This window comes from Sciurus carolinensis, chromosome X (assembly GCF_902686445.1).
Source record: "Sciurus carolinensis chromosome X, mSciCar1.2, whole genome shotgun sequence".
Lineage (NCBI taxonomy): Eukaryota > Metazoa > Chordata > Mammalia > Rodentia > Sciuridae > Sciurus > Sciurus carolinensis.
This window is the reverse complement of record NC_062232.1, coordinates 85,163,109-85,186,473: the sequence shown is the minus strand read 5'-3', so window position 1 is coordinate 85,186,473 and position 23,365 is coordinate 85,163,109. Positions and strand designations below refer to the sequence as shown.

The following is a 23,365-nucleotide window of genomic DNA, read 5'->3' as shown; positions in this document are numbered from 1 at the left end:
TGGCTCTTGGGAAACTTTAAGACTTTTGATATATCATGGGTAAAAACTGGTTGACTAAATTAAATCTTTCTATAACATATTTATGTGTGTATGATATATTTGTATATATATGTATGTACACATATATTCATATATATGAATATATAGTTATTAAACTATCACAATTGTACCGGATGAATATACAAAATTATTGTTAATTAAAAAAAATAAGTCAATAAATAAATAAATTTGAAAGTGTATTCTGCAGATTCTCTTAGTATTCTCTATAGCATATAAATTGGGAAATTTTTAAAAGAGAATAAAAGAGAAATTGAGTAAGTCTAAAAGAAGTTACACATGACAAGAAAATATATATGGCAGACCCCAGTGTTGATACAGGAATGGGAATTTATTCATCTTATGTTCTTTTTCCTTCTTCCTTCTACATGAGGTAGTCAGGCATCCATAGATGAAAATATGCCACCAACAGTACCACATTTCACTTGTGGATATATACATATGTAATAAAACTACAAAGACATGTCCTAAAAATGATAAACCCCAATTCTGCAGAGACCTTAACTCTGGGCAAGAAAGAGGTTAACACACTGAGAGGAAGTTTTACTGTGAATTTCAACTGCACATATAATATTTTATATATCAACATGAGTATGTATACTTTGTTATATTCTATAATTTTTGTGTATCTAAAATATTTCAAAACAACTGTTATTATTTCCATAAGGTTTCTGACTTTTAAAATGATCCTTTAACTTAGAACTTGTTGCAAACATAACAAATTCCATATATAAATTAGTCAATAACAAGTCATTAATTTTGAAAAATATGTCATTATGGAAACCCCAATTTATGCTTGGTTGGTGTGACCTGTACTTATGACTGGCATCTGAAGTGGGGGAACATTCATGTGGGACTGAGCCCTCGATCAGTGGGATCTAACACTATCTCCAGGTAACTGTCTAAATTCAGAAGAATTAGTGAACACTCAGCTGGTGTACACTATAAAACCTGATACAGAATTGATTAAATATTGATTAGGAGAAATCTCCACCTAACTTGGTGCTTATAGGTGCTGTATTGAACATGAGAGTAAGAAAAATACACTTTGTTCCCCCATCTCTCAGAATATTGTGAATGATTAACATAATATGCACACTGAATGGAGCCAGACACAGAAGACCACATGCAGTTGTTCCAGGAATGTTTCAAAAGAGTATGGGGAAGGAGAGAAAAAATAACACCCCTTTTACTTATTTGAAGAACTTAGAATTCTCTTTATTACCTGCAGGTAAAGCTCAGAGGAACATGTACCAACCGTGCCCTTAACAAATGCTTTATTATACACAGGAACAAAACTAATGCCATATTCAATGGACACACAAAAGTGAGAAAGGAGACATACCTGGAGCACAGTGCCAGACCAACCCACTAACTCTAGGTGACCTTGGGTAAGTCACCACACACTTCATGGGCCTCACCCATCACTGAGGGTTAGGCCAGTTCTGCCTCCCAACCACTGAAGCATAGAGAGCAACACTGTGATTCCCATCTGAAGAAGCACACTGAGTTCATAAAGGGAAAAAAAATTCACCTTGGAGGCCCAAGTTATTACTTAAGGCCATTTGTTTAATGCATACCTGTGAGGAGTATTAACTTTCAAAATTATTGATCACCTTTTTTTCTTTTTACAATTATTACTTGTTTATTTTCTTAAATGCATATCATCTGGTTCAAGGCACAGTAGCTACCCGAGCATCACTTCTACCCAAAGACTTATGGTCCTGATCTAACATCATCCATATGGGCTCACAGAGTTCATTCAGTGTGTTTCTTCTTCCCAACTGTGCTGGTTAGGAGTGTGACTCCAGTCACAGGCTAGAGACAAAGACTGCTTCTGACAAAGTACACGAATTTGAATATTTTTAGTAAACCTTATAGTCACACTAATGTCTCCTCTGCAAAACTGGGATTATGCAGTAATGACCCTGGAAGAAAATATATTTTAAAACATATTACTTTCTGTTTTATTTTTATAATGGCAAATGCATAAAAATCCCGTTATTAAAAAAAATCTAGGAGGCTGGGGTTGTGGCTTGGGTTGTACAGTGCTTGCCTCACACATATGAGGCATTGGGTTTGATCCTCAGCACCACATAAAAATAAACAAAATAGAGGCATTGTGTCCATCGACAAATAAATAAATTATTAAAGTATCTAGGGTGAAGATATTGGGATATCTGGCTGTGTGATCTTGGGTCTGTATCTCATTTTCCTCTTTGGAAACACAGGGGAAACATTCATCCTTAAATAATAAGTTTCTACTTTGAGAATTACTTGATGAAATACCTGAAAACCCTTAGAAGAGTGCTAAATCCAAAATAAATGATGAATATCCTGAGTTGTATAAATGATTGCAAGTTGAGAGTTTTACACTTTTGATTGTTTTAAGTTTGTAATCTGTTTATATTAAAGGGCAACAGAGAACTGAATATTATTCATCAACGGACACATTTTATTAAATTACTAAATTTCACTCTGATTACTATTGGATAAGTGAACTAACTATCCTGAGAATGTCAGGCACATAGAGCAACCAATCTCAGAAACAACACTGCAATGTCTCTTGTGGCAGAACAAGTTCAGAGGTCTTTGATTCTGTGTTAGAAATACCCCACCCCCCATGTGCAACCACTGCAGAGCCCTTCTGCCCTACCTCCAGACAAGCCCTATGAAGATAAACCTTCAGTCTGCACACTGCTGAAGTACCACTCCCATTTACCCACATCTCTTCCCATGGCCTTGGGAAATATTCTCCTAATGATTGTCAACACAAGGTAGTTGTCCCTTTTCAATCCATTCTCCACCCAGTGGGCAGAGTCACCTGAGAAAAATAACTAGATCATGTCATGCCCATACTCTAACCACCCACACTCAAAATCAAATCCAAACTCCTTACATAGCCTAAACCCTGGGGCTCCATCTGCCCTCTCCACCTCACCTCCCACCAGTCTGCACTGTTCATCAGGATCCAGTCACTGAGCTCTTAATGATCAGGATTTAACTGGTACCTACCCACTTCAGGAACACTGACAGGATGGCCTGTCCATGCCTTGCTTCTTTTAGTCATTTAGGACTTCGCTCAAATGTCACTTCCTGAGAAAAAACTTCACTAGTAACCCAATCTATCATAATCCTTCTCATTTTCGATTCTGTTGTTTTTACAACAAATGCACAGGTCCTCATATGAAATCACCCTGCTTATTGATCTGTTTTATTATTTATTGCCAGTTTTCCAAATTAGAATGACAGCTTCAAGTTGCCTATCTTGTTATCAGTGCTGCTGCCCCAGAGCCTTGAACATAAATCAGTGAATAAATAGTACTTCATTGGAACAAACTGCTTGCTACCAGTTAGATATGATAGAGAAGACACAGATATTTAAAGCCAATAAGCAGGAGATCAACAATGAAATTATATATCAAAGGTATCAAAATATTAGAGAACCTTGTTATAAATTCACAGCAGTGCTCTCTAAACCTGGATGAGTACCAGAACCAACTGGAGGAAACTTAATAAAGTATGCACCTCCCAACAATCTCCATGGTTTTGATTAAGCACTTGCTGTGAAAACAAAATTTGGCTATTTACTAAGTAACCCCTGGTGATTTTGATGAAGTGATTGATCCATAGACTGCACTTGGATAAATGCTATCCAAACAGCTCATATTAGTGTACCACTCATTTAATGCAACCCATGCAGATTAATGGGACATCTGGGGTGTCACTGCTAATGTAATTACTCAAAATTGCCCAGGTCTTTCCTTTTACCTGAGGCCACAGGTTACTTTCCCACATGGGATCACACCCAAACTCCACAGCTTTCCTGCTGGTCAGAGGACTGTGAATGGTTAACCTGCTGAATAAACAAATATTGTAAAAGGGAAGTGACTTACCTATAGTGTCCCCATGGTCTGTTCACTCTTGTTCCAGTAGCCTGTCTAGCAGACTCCACACCACACTTGGTTCTTCTCTATGAGCTCCTGGTTCTGGCATTCAGCATCCACACCCTTCTCAGATGTTTAACTACAAGACAGAGGAGAAATATTTGCATGTGGAATAGAGAGGAAAGTAAGAGGATGAGAAAGCACATGAAATGCAGGGGATGGGGTGGCTGTGTTTTGCCTGTCCCACTGTGTTGACTGGAAGCCATGCAATTTTTCTTGTCCTCTTCCCAGAGCCATTCCTTAATCCTCCCAACACACCATGCAATTAATTGTCAATTTTAAGAATTCTAGAAGGAATAAAAGAATTACAAAACTTGTCAGCTAGTGTTGTAATAACTGATTATGGTAGGTAACATAAATGGATGCTCGTTCTGTACCCGTATCATAATAATCAGAGAGTCACTACAGTAACCATGCTGGTCAAGCAAAGATGGGAATAAACAACTAAAACCCTGAACTTATTCCTAATATATGCCAGAAAACAAAAAGGACTGACAAGATGATATTCTCTAGCTCCATTTATCACTCACAATAAGTATTCTTGGCAACCTCAAGGACATACAAAAACATATATGCACACACAAACATATCCACATAGACACATGCTATTTCCCCTTATCTCACCACCCAAAATACCAGGAATTCAGTAAGATGTATTTGCTGGGAGCTAAAGCAGAAAAACTATACATCTCAACAGATTCATTTCTAACCACACATTTAAGTTGAAATCTTGTAAACTATCTGCTTAAGTGTGATTTTTCTGAAAATGACTGATAGAATGGTCTCTGGGACAGGTTTTCCTCACTAGTTTCAACACACTGACAATGAATTTAAAAAGCTGATAGTGAAATACAGGAAAAATCATATTAAATATCAAACATCTATTCAGTCCTAGAGCAGATTGTGGTTTCAACCCAAAAGATTCTTCATTATTATTGTTGCATTTGGTAGTTGACAATTCAATGAAAATATAATAATTAAGGATTTTATTGTAAAATATTGCCATGTATAACAACATCAGAAAGTTTAAAATATTTATGAATACATGATCACAGATGTGCCATGCATATACAGCGAACATCAGAAAGCTTTTCTGAAAGAATTAAGGAAGACCTATCTAAATGGAGGACATACCATGTTCAGGGGCCAGAAGATTCAGTATTGTCTTTGCTACCAAAACTATTCTATAGACTCAATGTGATCCTAATAAAAATCCTAACAAAATGCATAAACATTGGAAGACTGATTCTAAAATTCATATGAAAATACAAAGGATCAGCACTACAAAGGAAAACTTTGTAAAAGAATAGTTAGAGAACATTGCTACCTGATTTCAAAACTTTTTATGAACCTACAGTAATCAAGCATCAAGTTAGCCATGTATATATATAAAAGGAACATCACAGAGAGTCCAGAAATACACCCACAGCTATATGTATAACTGATTTTTCACAAGGATACAAAGGCAATTCAGTGTAGAATAGACAGCTTTTTCTAGAAAAGGTGCTGGAAGAAGTGGATATCCAAATGTGCAGGTATTAAAGATGATCCATACACCACACCATATACAAAAATCTACTCAAATGGATCATATATCTAAATATAAATTCTAAACCTATAACCTTTCTCACAGAAAACACAGGAAAATCTTTGTTCAGTGTGGATTAGGTGTAGAGTTCTTAGATTAGACACCACAATAACAGTCAATTGAAAAACTCAAGAAGTTGGAATTACTCAAAGTTAAAAACTTGAGCTCTGCTGGGTGTGTGGCACAAGCCTGTAACTCCAGCAGCTTGGGAGGCTAAAGCAGGAGGATCAAATGTTCAAAGACAGCCTCAACAATGTAGTGAGGCCCTAGGCAATGTAAACAGAACCTGTCTCAAAAACAAATAAAAATAAAAACAAAATAGGGGCTAGGGCTCAGGCAGAGCACTTACCTAACATGTGTGAGGTACTGGGTTTAATCCTTAGCATCACATAAAAATAAATAAATAAATAAAGGCATGCTGTATGGCTACAACTACAAAAAGTTTTTTAAAAATAAAAAATCAAAACAAAATAGAAAAAATAATACATTAGTGTCTGAAAAATCTGAAATAATCACTTAAAAATCAATTCTTCCAAATTTATGGTTGGAAGATTGACTACACAAGTAATTGGTTGAGAGAAAAATAAAAAATCATATATCTGAAAAGGATTTGTATCTAGAATACAGAAAATCTCATAGTAGTTAAGAAGAAAAAAGAGAAACCACAAGAGAGACAGGCAGAAGATTTGAGTAGATACTGCAATAAAATAGAAACACAAGTGTCAATTATGTGAAAAGATGCTCAATGTCCTTAACCATTAGTGAAAGGTAAAAGAACTACAAGATAGCAGTACATTGCCATTGGAAAGACCTAGGGTAAAAATACTGATCACACCAAGTCCTGGCAAAGCTCTGGAGTAGGAAACTCCATACACTAGTAGTGGCAACAAAACTGATTAACCACTTCAATTTGGCAGGTTCTTACCATGATAATCTTATATCTAGGTTATGATCCAGATTGAACTCCTAAGTATTTAACTAGCGAAAGAAAGCACCATATTTTCACAAAAAGATTTATTCACAAATGCTCATAAGATCATTATTTACAAGAACCCCACACTGGAAACTACCCCCAAATACAACAAGTGAATGGATAAAACAAATTATTCTGTAGCCATATACTGGATTGCATGCAGCAACAAAAAAAACGAGCCACTGATATATGTACAAAAGAATAAATCCCACAATAAACAGGATAAATAAAAGAAGCCAAATCAACAAAGTCAAAAGTTAAACAAGCAAAACACCTTTGAAATTCATTTTCAATGAATGTCTAGGGCATCAAACCTACACTGTAGTAAAAGATGTGTTGTGTCTGCTTAGGGACAGGGCAGTATGAGGGGTAGGCATACCAGGTACTACAGAACTGAAAATGTTATGTCCTGGGGAATGATAATCGTTAGGTCTGTCTGGTTATTTTAGGAGATACAGCAGGGTAATATATAACAGAGTAAGTTATAAGCTATCATTATTTTTGAAAACACTGAATTCTTGTGTCTGACATTTTAATGCTTTTTCTAACTCTAAATAAATTCCTGGCTTCTTTAAAAAACATAATAAAGTATATGAAAAAGTGTTCAACATCTCTAGTAATTAGAGAAACGCAAATTAAAACAACTCTAACATTTCATCTTACTCTAATTAGAATGACTATTATCAAGAACACAAATAATAATAGATGTTGGTGTGGATGTGGGGAAAAAGGCACACTTTTACATTGCTTGTGGAATTGCAAATTGGTGCAGCCACTTTGGAAAGCAGTGTGGAGAATCCTCAGAAAACTTGGAATGGACCCACCTTTTGACCCAGTTATCCCACTCCTCAGTTTATACCCAAAGGACTTAAAATCAGCATACTACAGTAACACAGCCACATCAATGTTTATAGCAGCTCAGTTCACAATAGCTATATTGTAGAACCAACCCAGATGCCCTTCAACAGATGAATGGATAAAGAATCGGTGGTATATATATACACAATGGAATAATTTCAGCCTTAAAGAAGAATAAAATGATGGCATTTGCAGATTAATAGATGGAATTGGAGAATATCATGCTAAGTGAAATAAGCCAATCCCAAAAAACCAAAGGCCAAATGTTTTCCCTGATAAGTGGAAAATGATATATAATGGGGGTGGGGGTGGGGAGTGAGAGAAGAATGGAGGAACTTTGGATTATGTAGAGGGAAATGAGAGGGAGGGGGTTATGAAAAATGGTGGAGTGGGATAGACATCATTACCCTATGTACATGTATGATTACACGAATGGTATGAATCTACATCATGTACAATCATAGTAATGAAAAGATGTAGCCCATTTGTGTACAATGAATCAAAATGCAGTCTGTAAAAAATTAAAAGATAAATAAAAAATGATTACAATTAAAAATCACAACAAAAATCATTATAAAGTAAATTTAAAACACAGCAGCATGGAAGAATGCTAGGAAGATCTTTGAATCAACTGTATATTTCAACATCCATCAGAGAGATTTGGGAATCACTATCATTTGAGCAGGAATTATCATGAAGTTCCCCATAATCCTTTGGTTGAGCATTCTTATCCCCATTTTACAGAAGAGGAGGATGGGCTCACAAAGACTTGTTACCTGTCTTATCCTCCTATGTCCTTGCTGTACAGGGAAAATAGCTCCAGGACACTCTGTGGCAGGACACCCCACTCATTTGGCCAGGCCTGGCCCACAGCTTTCTCCTTCATGGGATGAAGTTCCAAAGCAAGAAAGAATGGACTTAAATTTGGGATCCCTTCACCTCCCCACATCCCACAGGGCTTCAGCCCCCACCTCAAGGCACTCCCACACATATGAGTCCAAACACCTAAAAGCAGATCCCTACTGTTCCTGCCATGTCAGGTCTTGCTCTATTAAAAGGTCGCCATAGTTACAATAATGATGCCAGGTTACTATGGCAACCACAATATGAAAATTGGTCTTCCAACCTGCTAATGCCTTTGGACCTTTTCACTGAGAGGAAATAGTTTCATTCTTCAGGCTACCAAATGAGAAAGGATACTAATTAGAGAGCATAGGGACTAGTTATAGGCCCTCATAATATTTACAGGCCCCCTTAAGTCCTAACCAGGGCACCAGACCCATATCTACTCTGAGAAGTCTCTGATTACTGCAGTCAGGCCTTCCTTTTCCTGTATATCAAGGTAGATCTGCAGAGCTCACCAGAACTTCCACAAGGACCTGGATCTGAACCAATCATTGCTGTGATTTCTCCACCTCCTCAGCTACTGAAGACATGAAGAACAAGAACTTAGGGAGTAGCTATGTGACAGTACAGGTGAAGACAGGAGAAGGAACTCACCCTGGGGTAGCTCAGGCACAGTGTAGGAAGAGCTTCTCACTCTTGTTTTAGTGTCCCTCCCTGAAGATCCAGTGTCACCTTCTCCTGGAGCTCCAAGAAGGTACTAGAGCCACAAGTCATGTGCACACTGGATGTCAATACAGAGTGCCCCAATAGAGTACAGGAAAAGAACAATTACTAGATGAAAGGATGAGGATTTTCTCCACCACGACTCCATTACACTGCACAGCACAGAGATGGCACTGCATTTCCTATGTAATATATATGAGTGTGTGTGGAACCCTTCTAGCATTCCCAAATACTCACTAAAGCACAGCAATTCTCATTAAGGCTAAGAAATAATGCCATTAAAGAGCAGTGCAGGTGGGAAGTTGGAATGGAAAGGACCCAAACACTGACTTTCAGGGTGACTAACCAAATACCATGCTCTGATTAAAGTTTGCAACATGAACTCCTTGCAAATCTCCCTTGATTGAAACAAATAGTTACAATCAAGAAACACACACAGGGCTGTGGTTGTAGCTTAGTGGTAGAGCACTTGCCTGGTACATGTGAGTCACTGTTTTCGATCATCAGCACCACATAAAAATAAATATATCATGTCCATCTTTAACTAAAAACAATATTTAACCCGAAGACACACACATGGAAAATGTCAAGTAAATTACCAAGGTGGGTAAGAATACTATGTGTGCTGCACAAAAATACACAGTATTTTATTTATTTATTTATTTATTTGTACATAGGAGTGATCATCATCTCATTTTGAATAGTGACTATCCTTATGAGGGAAGGAAAGGGATGTAATTTTGGAGCAATAAAATTTTTTTATTTACCTAGATCAATTTTATAGTTCTCTGTCCCTTAAATATAACAGATATTGTAGGAACTATGAATTTATCATATACATAATTTCTCCTCTTCATTGCTAATATTTAATACTGATTGAACATGCAGAAGTTAAAAATATTAATAACCAGGATTCCCACTATCGTTGAAATTTGCATTATGCTATTTAATTACATTGTTTCTCCTGTGCAGACACATATGCAAATATATATTCATATGTTACATTTCATATAACTACTATAATACTACATATATACATTGCATTCTCTTTTTCTGTTATTTTTGTTTTTACTTTTATCTGAAATTTTGTGCTAAGTACTGACACATAGATGAAGCATTCTAATTATACAACAAGGTATAAGATATAATCTAATTTTCCCATTAATGAATCCTATACAAGCTGATCAAGCCCCATTCCTTTTCTTGTTTTTGGAAACATGGATTGGTTGAATACATCTCCAGCTTGTTTTATTTATTTATTTATTTTTTGAGGCAGGGTCTTACTAAATTGCTAAGGCTGGCTTTGAACTTGTGATCCTTCAACCTCGACTTGAGGAGCTGCTGGGATTATAGGTATGTGCCACCTAGCTTGTCCAAGTCTCATTTCTTGAACAATGTACCTGATTAAATTTCCATATATGTAGCATAGTAGGTGATATGTCTGCATCTGCTCATGAGATTTCAATAGACTTCATTTAATCTGTATGGGAACTACACAATCCTGCAGTTATAAAATCAAATGTTTGTGGAACTTTGTAACACCTGGCATTGTGATCTCCACATTCATCATTCATAGTTTGGATAGGTGGTGGAATGTGCATGAGGAGGTTGATGATGGTTATCAGTAATACAGCATACCATATCAGGGCACATAAAAAATAAATAGTCTGCTTTAGATCATACAAACAGCAAGTTGTAGTTCCCAGGGTCACACCCAGATCCTCTCAACCCAAAGGTCAGGCTGCTAACCACTTTTTCTATACAGAGTGTCCTTCTGTGTTAGTTTAAAAGTGTAAAAAGGGAAAGGACTCACATAAGGCCTTGTGGTCAGTAGATGGCTGTGGCATCCAGGATGCAAGTTGGATGACTCCCGTCATCTGTCTAGCTAACCCATTATTATTACAAGAAATCAGAAAGTACATGTAATCTAAAGAATGATATAGGAACATTTGTTTCTTGTGCTACATTCCAGATGCTCTATGTTTCAAATCTTCTCTTCTATGGGATACAGATATTTTCCCTTGGAATCAGCAATTCCTCTTCTAAGAAACTATTATAAGCATGCAAGTAAAATACAAAGAAGAAAAAGCATAAGGTCTTCCCTGGCAAATCAAATTGGAACAGCAGAAAACTAGAAATAAGACAGACGTCCACCAACAAGGGACTGACTGAATAATCTAAGGCACATCTCCATTCTAGAGTACTATGCAGGTGTAACAAGCCAGGAGGACTCCCTTTCTCCTCTACTATACACTTGTCCTTAGGATATATTGCCAAATGAGAAACTGAGGCACAGGAAAGTGTGTAGGGCAGCTGCTGTCCAATCTCATGGGCACCAGCTACACCTGGATATTTAAGTTGATTACATTTATATGAAATGAAAGATTATGGTTCTCTATTATACTCATCACATTTTGTGTATTCAACTGCTACAGAGAGCTAGTGTCCTCTGTGTTGGGCCATGTGCAAAGAGAATATTATCATCTCTGTAGAAACTCAGACAAATTTACAATAAACTACTTCTTACCTATGAAATAGAGGAAGAGACATATAGATGCCCTTCAGTTGATGAATGGATAAAGAAACTGTGGCATATTTATACAATGGAATATTACTCCGCAATGAAGAATGATCAAATTATGGCATTTGTAGGCAAATGGACGAAATTGGAGAATATCATGCTAAGTGAGATAAGCCAATCTCAAAAAACTAAAGGACGAATGATCTCGCTGATAAGCAGATGAGGACATATAATGGGGGGTGGGAGGGGTTAGCATTAGGTTTAGGGTTAGGTTTAGGGTTAGGGATAAGGAGAGCGGTAAGAATGAAGGAAAGAAGGACTGTATAGAGGGAAAAGAGGGGTGGGAGGGGTGGGGGGGAAGGGAAAAAAAATAAACATCATTGCCCTATGTAAACGTATGATTACACAAATGGTATGCCTTGACTCTATGTACAAATAGAGAAACAACATGTATCCCATTTGTATACAATAAAAAAAAAAAAGAAAATATTTTCCAACTCAGGATATTTTTCTGCTTCCTGGGTGATAACCAAGGATGTACTGACTGATCATGCTTCATCAAAGACTTAGACAACTTTATTTAGTTTCATCAAATAAAGAGTTATTTAAAAAAAAAAAAGACAATTCAGAAATTTTGTTGCCCATAATAATGTTTTCTAAATGGTTACAAATATGTATGAGGGAGAGAGAGAGAGACAGATATAGAAGGATTAATTATCTACTAGGGATCAATCTACAATGATGCTTTCAGGCTCTATAATTCAATATTCCTAAATTACTTGTGAAATTATTACTATATTCTACATGAAATGAGATATTATCTTGGGTTCAAACAACACTGAACATATGGATGACTGAAGTAAAAAGAAAAAATAGTAAATAATACATACATATATATATATAAAATAACAAAACAAAAGCATACATGATTAAGTATGTACATATAGACTTGTCATTCTATGGGCACACTCTCAATGCTATCATCTTCATTATAAAATTACAGAGATTCTATTCTGACAAGAATCATAATTTCATGAATCATGAAAACTGATATAATACTGTAATTCTTATGTTCATCTTTAACTTGAGAAGATTTTATACCAAACCCAATATGTGTTTCTTAGTAGGCCATTAACCATATTCATTTAAACATTACTGATTACTTTAAACTTTAAAAAGGGGCTAAATTTTTTGAAGAATATTTAAGGCCACAGTTGTAAATTAAAAAGACACAAATATAAATAAAAAAAATGTTATAATTTCTTACATTTTTAAAATTCTAAGGTTAAAATAATAATCAATGATGCATATTTTTCTTAAAAAATATTATATTTACTGGATTCATGTGATGAATAGAACAAGAAATATCCTGCAACCAGGTAGTTATGAGTAACTCATAACTCATAACCCAGATTGAATTCTCTAAAAATATGTCTTACTAAAAGGAACCAGGTTCCCTTGGAGACATGTCTGATTACAGATCAGGTTTGGAACTATACTAGCTGAATCTGGACAAAACTACCATAACTGAAAATATACCAAGAAGACTCTGAAGCTGCTGAAGCTTCCTGTTGTGCAAAAACAGAGAAATTTGAACATCAACAAGGTTAATGACTGCAATGGGGTAAAGTGTCAAACACAGAGACATCTAAAGATCATGATGAAACTCTAAATCAGAAACAAAACACAACCATGGTCAATGAACATCTTGAGAGGAACAAAGAAAAAATTTGTTTGAAAAAGTAGAAATATTGCAAAAAAAAACCATCATAATTTTCTATACGTACAAGAGTTCAATGTAAACTAACAGATGATGATGGGAAGATTCTTTCCCAGAATTCCTGCTACTAAATATAAAAATAGTTATAGAATTAGAAAATAACACTTTTACAATCTTTAATGAAATACTGATCTACACAATCAGCTTCAGTGAATCTAAAAAATTGACATGTAAGGCACATGGAAAATTTTATAATAAATTGATCAGGTTCATAACACTTGAACCTAGTGATCAGTCATAAAGTCACAAGAAGAAACAAAATTGAACATGTAAGATGCCTGGTAAGATTACAGGAATAAACAACACTATATTTCAGCTACTTTTCCAAAAAGTCTATATTTAGTGTAGTCAATTAATCTCCTACAAACATAAAGGGTGAAGGGGTGGCCAAACAAACATGACACTAAGAGACAATCAGCAAAAAACAAAATGCAAACCACACAGGTGAAAGGTCCAGATTCTTAAGCAAATAAACTAGATGATACATGGTTAATTTTATATGTCAACTTCACTGGGCCAAGTAGTGCCCAGACAGTTGGTTAATCATGATTTTGGATTTTTCGGTAAGGAGTTTGTAGGTGATATTAAATTTGAATTGGTGAGCTGAGGAAAGCAGCTTGTCCTGCCAGATGTGGTTAGGCTTCATCCAATCAATGAAAGACCTGAATAGAATGAAGAGGTTGAATAAGAGGGAACCTCTGACTGATGGCCTGAGTTAAGATATCAGTCTTTCCTACCTTGAGTACTGAATGAAAAATTGGGATTTGGACTAGAATTTACATCACTGAACCTCCTGATTCTCCAGCCTTCAGCTGTGGACTCTTCCATCTCCCACCCCATAGGATTTTCTATGTTTATACCTTGCCGACTGCAGATCATGAGGTTTCTTAGCCTTCAGAGTCTTGTGAGCCATTCTTCATATCATATTCCAACTGCACAAAATCAAAGATGAAAAAGCCTTGAAGGACGCCAAGGGGAAAGCACATTGCCTGTAGACAAGCAAAATCTGAAGTACACTTGACTTCTCCTCATGCAAGAAAGAAGGGAATGGAGTGAAATAGTTAAAGGGTTGAATAAAAAATGTCACCAATCTAGAATTCTATATCCTATGAGACTATCCTTCAAAAGGAAAAAGGAAATAAAGATTTTAACTTTGAGGGAATACATTGCTAGTAAACCTGCCTTGCAAGAAATATTAAATGAAATTTATTAGACACAAGGAAAGTTACCTTGGCCAGAAACTCAGAACTATAAAGAAAAGAAGAGTATTAGAAAAAGAATACGTGAAGGTAAAATAGTTTTTGTTCTTATTCTTTAATGATCTAACAGATAACAGTTGGCTCAAAATAATAATAGCATTTCTGATTATGTATGTGTGTATGTATGTAAGATTGTGTACATTTATGTATAAGTGAAATTAATGATAGCAAGTATATCTGGGATGTAAAAGAGGAATAAGGATTACTCTGTTAATACAAGGTTAATTTCACTACCTCTGATACAGTATGGCATTATCTGAAAATATGATTATAACTGTACCCTGCAATCTCTAAGGTAAACACTAAAAAAAAGAGTAAAAATTATAATTGATACATAAGAAAGGATAAACATGTAAGCATATAAAATACTCACACCCAGAAATGGTAATAAAAATATTGGGAGGCAGAAATGGGAATGTAGAACAAGGGTAACAGAGAACTAGAATAATGAAAATAGGTGTTAATCCCACCATATCAGTATCTCTTTGAATGTCAATGGTTTATATACCAAGTAAAAGACAGATTATCAGAAGTAATCAAAAATTCAAACCACAAGTGCATCCTGTCCATAAGAAACTTAGCTGAATATAAAAATGCCTAATATTTGTACAATATGTCATTCTCCATCTCTTCAATTTTAATATTAATCAAATGAATGATGGAATAGATACATGAATTTAAAGCTGGGCTGATTCAAGTACAAGCAAAGGTAACATGAATAAAGATCATAATTACATAATGATAAAGAGGCCAATCTTTCAAGAAGACATTGTAAATCCTCAATGTGTATGTGTTAAAAATATGAGGCAGTAACTATAAGAACTGCAGGAGAAATAGATGAATCCACTATTTTAGTTGGAGATGTCAATACCCCTTTACAAGAAATGGAAAGTACTGGAACATCAGGCAGAAAATTCTTGAGGACATAGTTGAACCACAACACTGACAATCAACTGAATATAACTGACATCTAGACTACTTCATCCAATGACAGCTGAGTGCATGTTCTCAAGCTCACATGAAATAGTCCCCAAATAGAGAGCACACCCTACCATGAAACACATCTTAACACATTTAGATAGTGGTGATGGTTGTACAACACTATTTATATTCTAAATCCCACATGATTGCACAATTTAAAAGGGGGAATTTTTACATATGTAAATTTCATCTCCATAAAATCATATGGAAAAAGAAGGAAGGAGAGTGTAGTCAGCCAGGCTGTGAAATCTCTCAGCAGAATTTCCCTCACTGTGGCTCTTCCCTGGAATCAGAATATAAACAAAGTCAAAGCAGACTGGGAAAATCATCTAGCATTTTGAAGGCTTTAAGCTGAAAAGAGTTATGTGTGATTAGAAAGTGATGGCCACAGGATTACTAAGAGAAGCGTACCTTCATTGAATGGCCAGTAGTGGCCCTGAGGAGGAACACCTAGACTATCAGTCAGCCATGTACATGGAGGAAGGCAGGGTCCATCAACTAGCAGTGTCTGCTCTTTGAGCTGTGTCTTAAATATTAATCTAGAAGTGTCTTCACATAGCCATCTGCAACCCATTAAATGATTATAAAATCAATAGAGTAGGACATTGTCACTATTTTGAAGGAAAATAAACATGGGATTAAATATGAGTGGCATAAAATATATACTGAGGCACAGGTAGTCAGGCATTTTCACAGGTTACAGTTATAGACATATATATTTGTAGAAAGTGAAAACAGAAAACTTTTTTGTGAATTCCAGTTCAAAAATATTCTTAGAAACATTTCCCTATAATAGTAAAGGTTTCTGCTGCACATTATTAACATTACATTGGTATAAAACAATTAACTTCTTTGGTAAATAGGGTATTAGCTTATACACATGCAAGACATGACATCCAAAGATGTGTTACATGGCTAGGTATGGTGGCACACACTTGTAATCATGGCAACTCAGAAGACTGAGGCAGGGGGATTGCAAGCTCAAAGGTACAGCTTAGAGACCCTACAAAACCTAGCAAGACCCCGTCTCAAAATAAAAAGCAAAAGTGGGACTAGAGTTGTAGTTCAGAGGTAGAGTGCTTGCATAGCACATATGAAGCACTGGGTTTGATCTTCAGTACCACATAAAAGTAAATAAATAAAATAAACGTTTTGTGTCAATCTAGAACTAAAACTATTTTAAACAATAAAAAGGACTGGGGGATGTGGATTGGCAGTAAAGCACCACTGAGTTCAATTCATGGTAACAAAATGAATAAATAAATAACAATATGTTACATGACTATAAAGTAAGTTCCTAAAGGCTGGGGCTCAGTGGCAGAGCACTTGCCTAGAATGTGTGAGGCACTGGGTTTGATTCTTGGCACCACATGAAAATAAAGGAATAAAATACAGGTCTATCGACAACTAAAAAATGTTAAAAATTTTTTTTAAAAAGCCAGAGACCCAGGCCCAGTCCAGTGCTCTGGGTGAGACTTCCACACCGGGGAGGCAGGCCCAGAGACCCAGGCCCCGACCAGCCAGGCCCTAGCCCACAGTCTAGCACCCGTGCTGTGGTTGACCATCTGTCACACATGGAGGCACCTCTGTTCACTAGCAGGGATTATACCCCACCTGGAGGCCACCATCCCTAGAGGGGCAGCATCCTTTTTGGTCACTGCATTATCAAGTTCCTCCCAGACATCAGGCTGCTGAAGACTAGGAGGTTTGAATAGTACGGAATAGTTTTATTATAAATTTCTTTTAGTAGTAGTAATATTACAATTATTCCTACTATACCTACTATTATTCCTACTTTTCTTTTATTAATATCTTTCTCATTCTATTTACCTCTTATCTATCTGTCTCCTTGGAGACTCTTTCTCCCTTTTCACATGCTAAAAAACAATTTCTTTTAATTCCACTTTCACTACTCCTATGATACAGTACCTCTATAGACGCACTTCTTATCTCATTAATGTTACATACTACACCCTTCCCCATCCTCTTTGTCCACCTTTAGAAATTGTGGTCCTTATTTTAAACCTATTGGCTAAGCTGTGGATAATAATTGAACTCATCAATTCTGTTTATTAAGACAATATGGTTAATATCTTAAAAGGGAATATTTGAGTTAAGGATGCATATTGTTTGTATGGTGTGAGAGATATTGATCTCTCACTACAAGGTGAGGTATTGGAAACCTGCAGGGACACTATAAGTCTATAGGAGGGAAACTGCAATACCTCAGATTTGCAATCCTAGAGGGGAAGATACATAAACAATATAAGAAAACAAGGGAAGAAAGTGTCCCAAACAAACCTAGAAGCTACATCAATAAAATCCAATGACAGGACTGGGGATATAGCTCAGTTGGTAGAGTGCTTGCCTTGTAAGCCCAAGGCCCTGGATTCAATCCCCACTACCACAAAAAGAAAATCCAACAACAGCGTGGCAGAAGGGAGTTCAGAATGTACATAATTAAAATGATCAGAGAAGTAAACAATGAGATAAGAAAGCAAATGCAGGCATTGAATGATCGCACCAATCAACAGTTAAAAGAGCAAATCAGGAAGTAAAGGATCATTTCAATAAAGAGATAGAGATTCTGAAAAAAAAATTCTTGAAATTAAGGAAACAATAAACCAAATTAAAAACTCCATAGAAAACATGACCAATAGACTAGAATACTTGGAAGACAGAACCTCAGACACTGAAGGCAAAATATTAATCTTGAAAACAAAGTTGACCAAACAGAGAAGATGGTAAGAAATCATGAACAGAACCTCCATGAATTATGGGATATCATGAAAATATCAATTTAAGATTATTGGGATTGAGGAAGACACAGAGAAACAAACCAAAGGAATGAACAATCTATTCAATGAAATAATATCAGAAAATTTCTCAAATCTGAAGAATGAAATGGACAATCAAATACAAGAGGCTTATAGGACTCCAAGTATACAAAATTACAACAAACCCACACCAAGGCACATTATAATAAAAATACCTAACATACAAAATAAAGATAGAATTTTAAAGGCTGTGAGAGAAAAATATCAAATTACATTCAGGGAGAAACCAATACAGTTATCAGCAGATTTCTCAATCCAGACCCTAAAAGCTAGAAGGGCCTGCAACAGCATTTTTCAAGCTCTAAAAGAAAATGGATGCCAACCACGAATCTTATACCCAGCAAAACTTACCTTCAGATTGATGATGAAATAATATCCTTCCATGATAAAAAAAAAAAGTAAAAGAATTTACAGGGCTGGGGTTTTGGCTCAGTGGTAGAGCGCTTGCCTAGCATACCTGAGGCACTGGGTTCGATTCTCAGCACTACATATAAATCAATCAATAAAATAAAGGTCCATCAACAACTAAAAAAAATTTTTTTTAAAAAGAATTCACAAATACAAAGTCAGCAGTACAGTACATTCTCAGCAAAATATTCCATGAGGAAGAAATGAAAAACAATGGCATAAGTCAGCAAAAGGAGGAACTACCCTAAAAGAATAGCCAAATAAAGGAGAAAGCAAGTCAAGTTAAAAACCAAAAATAAGCAAAGATGAACAGAAATACAAATCATATCTCAGTAATAACCCTGAATGTTAATGGCCGGAACTCATCAATCAAAAGACACATACTAGCAGATTGGATTAAAAAGAAAGACCCAACAATATGCTGCCTTCAAGAAACTCATAGAAAAAGATATGTGCAGACTAAAGGTAAAAGGATGGGAAAAAACATACCATGCACATGGACTCAGTAAAAAAGCAGAGGTATCCATTCTCATATCAGATAAAGCAGACTTCAAGCCAAAGTGAGTCAGAAGGGAAAAAGAAGGACATTTCAAACTGCTTAAGGGAAGCCTAAATCAGAAAGACATAACAATCATAAATATTTATGCCCCAAAATATGGCACATCCATGTACATCAAACAAATCCTTCTCAATTCCAGGAACCAAATAGACCACAACACAAGAATACTACGTGACTTTAAAACACATCTCTCACCGCTGAACATATCTTCCAAACAAAAATTGAACAAAGAAACCACAGGTCTCAATAACACAGTTGATAATTTAGACTTAACAGACATATATAGAATATTCCATCCATCAATGAGCAAATACACTTTCTTCCCAGCACCACTTGGATCCTTCTGTAAAACAGACCATATATTATGCCTCAAACCTACTCTTAGCAAATACAAAAAGACAGAGATACTACCTTGTATTCTATCAGATCATAATGGAATGAAATTAGAATTCAATGACAAAAATCAGAAACTACTCCAACACCTGGAAATTAAATATTACGCTATTGAATGATGCATGAATAACAGAAGACATGGGGGGGAATAAAAAAATTCTTAGAGGTAAATGAGAAGGATGATACAACATATCAAAATCTCTGGGACACTATGAAAGCAGAACTAAGAGGAAAAATCATTGCATGGAGTGCATTAAGTAAAAGAAGAAAAAGTCAACAAATAAACAACCTAATATTACAGCTCAAAGCCCTAGAAAAAGAAGAACAGATCAACACGAAAAGTAGAAGACAAGAAATAGTTAAAATCAGAGCTGAAACCAATGAAATTGAAACAAAAGAAACAATAGAAAAAATTAACAAAATAAAAAGTTGGTTCTTAGAAAAAATAAACAAAATTGATAAACCCTTAGCCACATTAACAAAGAAGAGAGAAAACTCAAATTACTAAAATTCAGTATGAAAAAGGAAATATCATGACAGACACTATTGAAATACAAAATATAATTAGATGTTATTTTGAAAATCTATACTCCAACAAAATAAAAAAAAATCTTGAAGACATTAACAGGTTGCTAGAGACATATGATCCACCCAAACTGAATCAGGAGGACATACACAATTTAAATACATCAATTTCAAGCAATGAAATAGAAGAAGTCATCAAAAACCTACCAACCAACAAAGAAAAGTCAGGGACCAGATGGATTCTCAATAGAGTTCTACAAGACCTTCAAAGAAGAACTCATTCCAATACTCCTCAAAGTATTCCATGAAATAGAAGAGGAAGGAATCCTTCCAAACTCATTCTATGAAGCTAATATCACCCTGATAACAAAACCAGACAAAGACACATCGAGGAAAGAAAATTTCAGAACAATAACCTTAATGAACATAGATGCAAAAATTCTTAACAAAATTTTAGCAAATCACATACAAAAACATATTAAAAAGATAGTGCATCATGATCAAGTGGGTTTTAACCCAGGGATGTAAAGTTGGTTCAACATCTGGAAACCAATAAATGTAACTCACTATATCAAAGACTTAAATTTATGAATTACATGATTATTTCAAAGACGCAGAAAAAGCATTTGATAAAATACAGCACTCCTTTATTTTCAAAACACAAGAAAAAATAGGGATAGCGGAAGATTCCTTAACATTATAAAGGCTATCTATGCTAAGCCCATGGCCAATATCATCCTAAATGGAGAAAAACTGAAAGAATTACCCCTAAGAACTGGAACAAGGCAGGGATGACTTCTTTCACCACTTCTATTTAACATGGTTCTTGAGGCTCTATCCAGAACAAGTAGACAGACCAAAGAAATTAAAGGGATACAAATAGGAAAAGAAGAACTCAAACTATCCCTATTTGCCGAAGATATGATTCTATATTTAGAGGAGTTGAAAAATTCCACCAGAAAACTTTCAGAACTCATAAATGAATTAAGTAACAGGATATAAAATCAATGCTCATATATTTAATGCATTTTATTCATAAGTGCTGAATCCTCTGAAAGAGAATTTAGGAAAACTACCTCATTAAATATAGCCTCAATAAAAATACAGTACTTGGGAATCAATCTATCAAAAGAGGTGAAAGACCTCTACAATGAGAACTACATAACACTAAAGAAAGAAATTAAAGAAAACCTTAGAAGATGGAAAGATCTCCCATGTTCTTGGATACGCAGAATTAATATTGTCAAAATGGCCATACTACCAAAAGTGCTATACAGATTCAATGCAATTCCAATTAAAATCCCAATGATGTACTTCACAGAAATAGAGGAAGCAATCATGAAATTCATCTGGAAGAATAAGAAACCCAGAATAGCTAAAGCAATCCTTGGCAGAAAGAGTGAAGCAGGGGGTATCTCAATACCAGATCTTCAACTCTACTACAAAGCAATAGTAACAAAACGGCATGGTATTGGTACCAAAATAGAAAGGTGGATCAATGGTACAGAATAGAGGACACGGACACAAACCCAAATAAATACAATTTTCTCATACTAGACAAAGGGGCCAAAAACATAAAATGGAGAAAAAAGAGTCTCTTCACCAAATGATGCTGGGAAAACTGGAAATCCATATGCAGCAAAATGAAACTAAACCCCTATCTCTCACCCTGCACAAAACTCAAGTCAAAATGTATCAAGGACCTCAGAATTAGCCCAGAGACACTGCACCAAATAGAATAAAAAGTAGGTCCAAATCTTCATCATGTCGGCTTAGGACCAGACTTCCTTAACAGGACTCCCAAAGCACAAGAAATAAAAGCAGGAATCAAAAACTGGGATAGATTCAAAAAAGCTTTTTCTTAGCAAAGGAAACTATCAGCAATGTGAATAGAGAGCCTACAGAGTGGGCGAAAATCTTTGCCACCCATACTTCAGATAGAGCACTAATTTCCAGAATCTATAAAGAACTCAAAAAACTTTACACCAAGAATACAAATAACCCAATCAATAAATGGGTCAAGGAAATGAGCAGACACTTCACAGAAGAAGATCTACAAGTAATCAACAGACACATGAAAAAATGTTCAAAATCTCCAGTAATAGGAGAAATGCAAATCAAAACTACCCTAAGATTCCATCTCACCTCAATTAGAATGGCAATTATCAAGGATACAAGCAACAACAGGTGTTGGCGAGGATGTGGGGAAAAAGGTACACTCATACATTGCTGGTGGGGATGCAAATCAGTGCAGCCACTCAGGAAAGCAATGTGGAGATTTCTTAGAAAACCTGAAATGGAGCCACCATTTGACTCAGCTATCCCACTCCTTGGCCTATACCCAAAGGACTTAAATCAGCATACTACAGAGATGCAGCCACATCAATGTTCATAGCTGCTCAACTCATAATAGCCAGATTGTGGAACCAACCTAGATGACCTTCAATTGATGAATGGATAAAGAAACTGTGGTATATATACACAATGGAATATTACTCAGCCATAAAGAATAATAAAATTATGGCATTTGCAGACAAATGATGAAGCTGGAGAATATCATGCTAAGTGAGATAAGCTAATCCCAAAAAAACCAAAGGCCAAATGATCTCTCTGATAAGCAGATGATGATACGTAACGGGGATGGGAGGGAGGCAAGAATGGAGGAAGGATGGATTGTATAGAGGAAAAAGTGGGGTGGTGAGTGGGTGGGGGGAAGGAAAAATAACAGAATGAGACAAACATCATTACCCTATGTACATGTGTGATAACACAAATGGTGAGACTCTACTTTGTGTGCAACCATTTGTTTGTGTACAATGAATCAAAATAAAAGAAAATTTAAAAAATATTTATCACTGTCAAAAAAAGTTAACGAAAATAAATAAACAGAAGCTTAAAAAAGTTCATAAATCTATACATCTATAAACTCATACATTGATTATAGTAACGATTAAAAAACGTTTCACCAATTCTTAAAGAATAAGATAATCCCTTTCTTATCCCATGGTAAGAGACCACAGAAAAAGAGGGAAATTCTACCTAAACCATAATGCTTGGGGTTTCTATTTTTGTTTAGGCTGATACTCTCAAACAATTACCACTTAGAAGTC

The 23,365-nt window shown here is 35.7% G+C and overlaps 1 long non-coding RNA gene across 4 annotated transcripts in view; it reads right to left on the bottom strand.

Annotated features, from left to right (window-relative positions):
* Positions 1-23,365, bottom strand: part of LOC124971357 (uncharacterized) — a 104,194-nt gene that overhangs the window by 7,587 nt on the left and 73,242 nt on the right. For all 4 annotated transcript variants that reach the window (XR_007106323.1, XR_007106326.1, XR_007106324.1 and 1 more), the window contains one exon: positions 3,954-4,083. This is a non-coding gene — a long non-coding RNA (uncharacterized LOC124971357). The remainder of the gene's footprint in view (positions 1-3,953; positions 4,084-23,365) is intronic.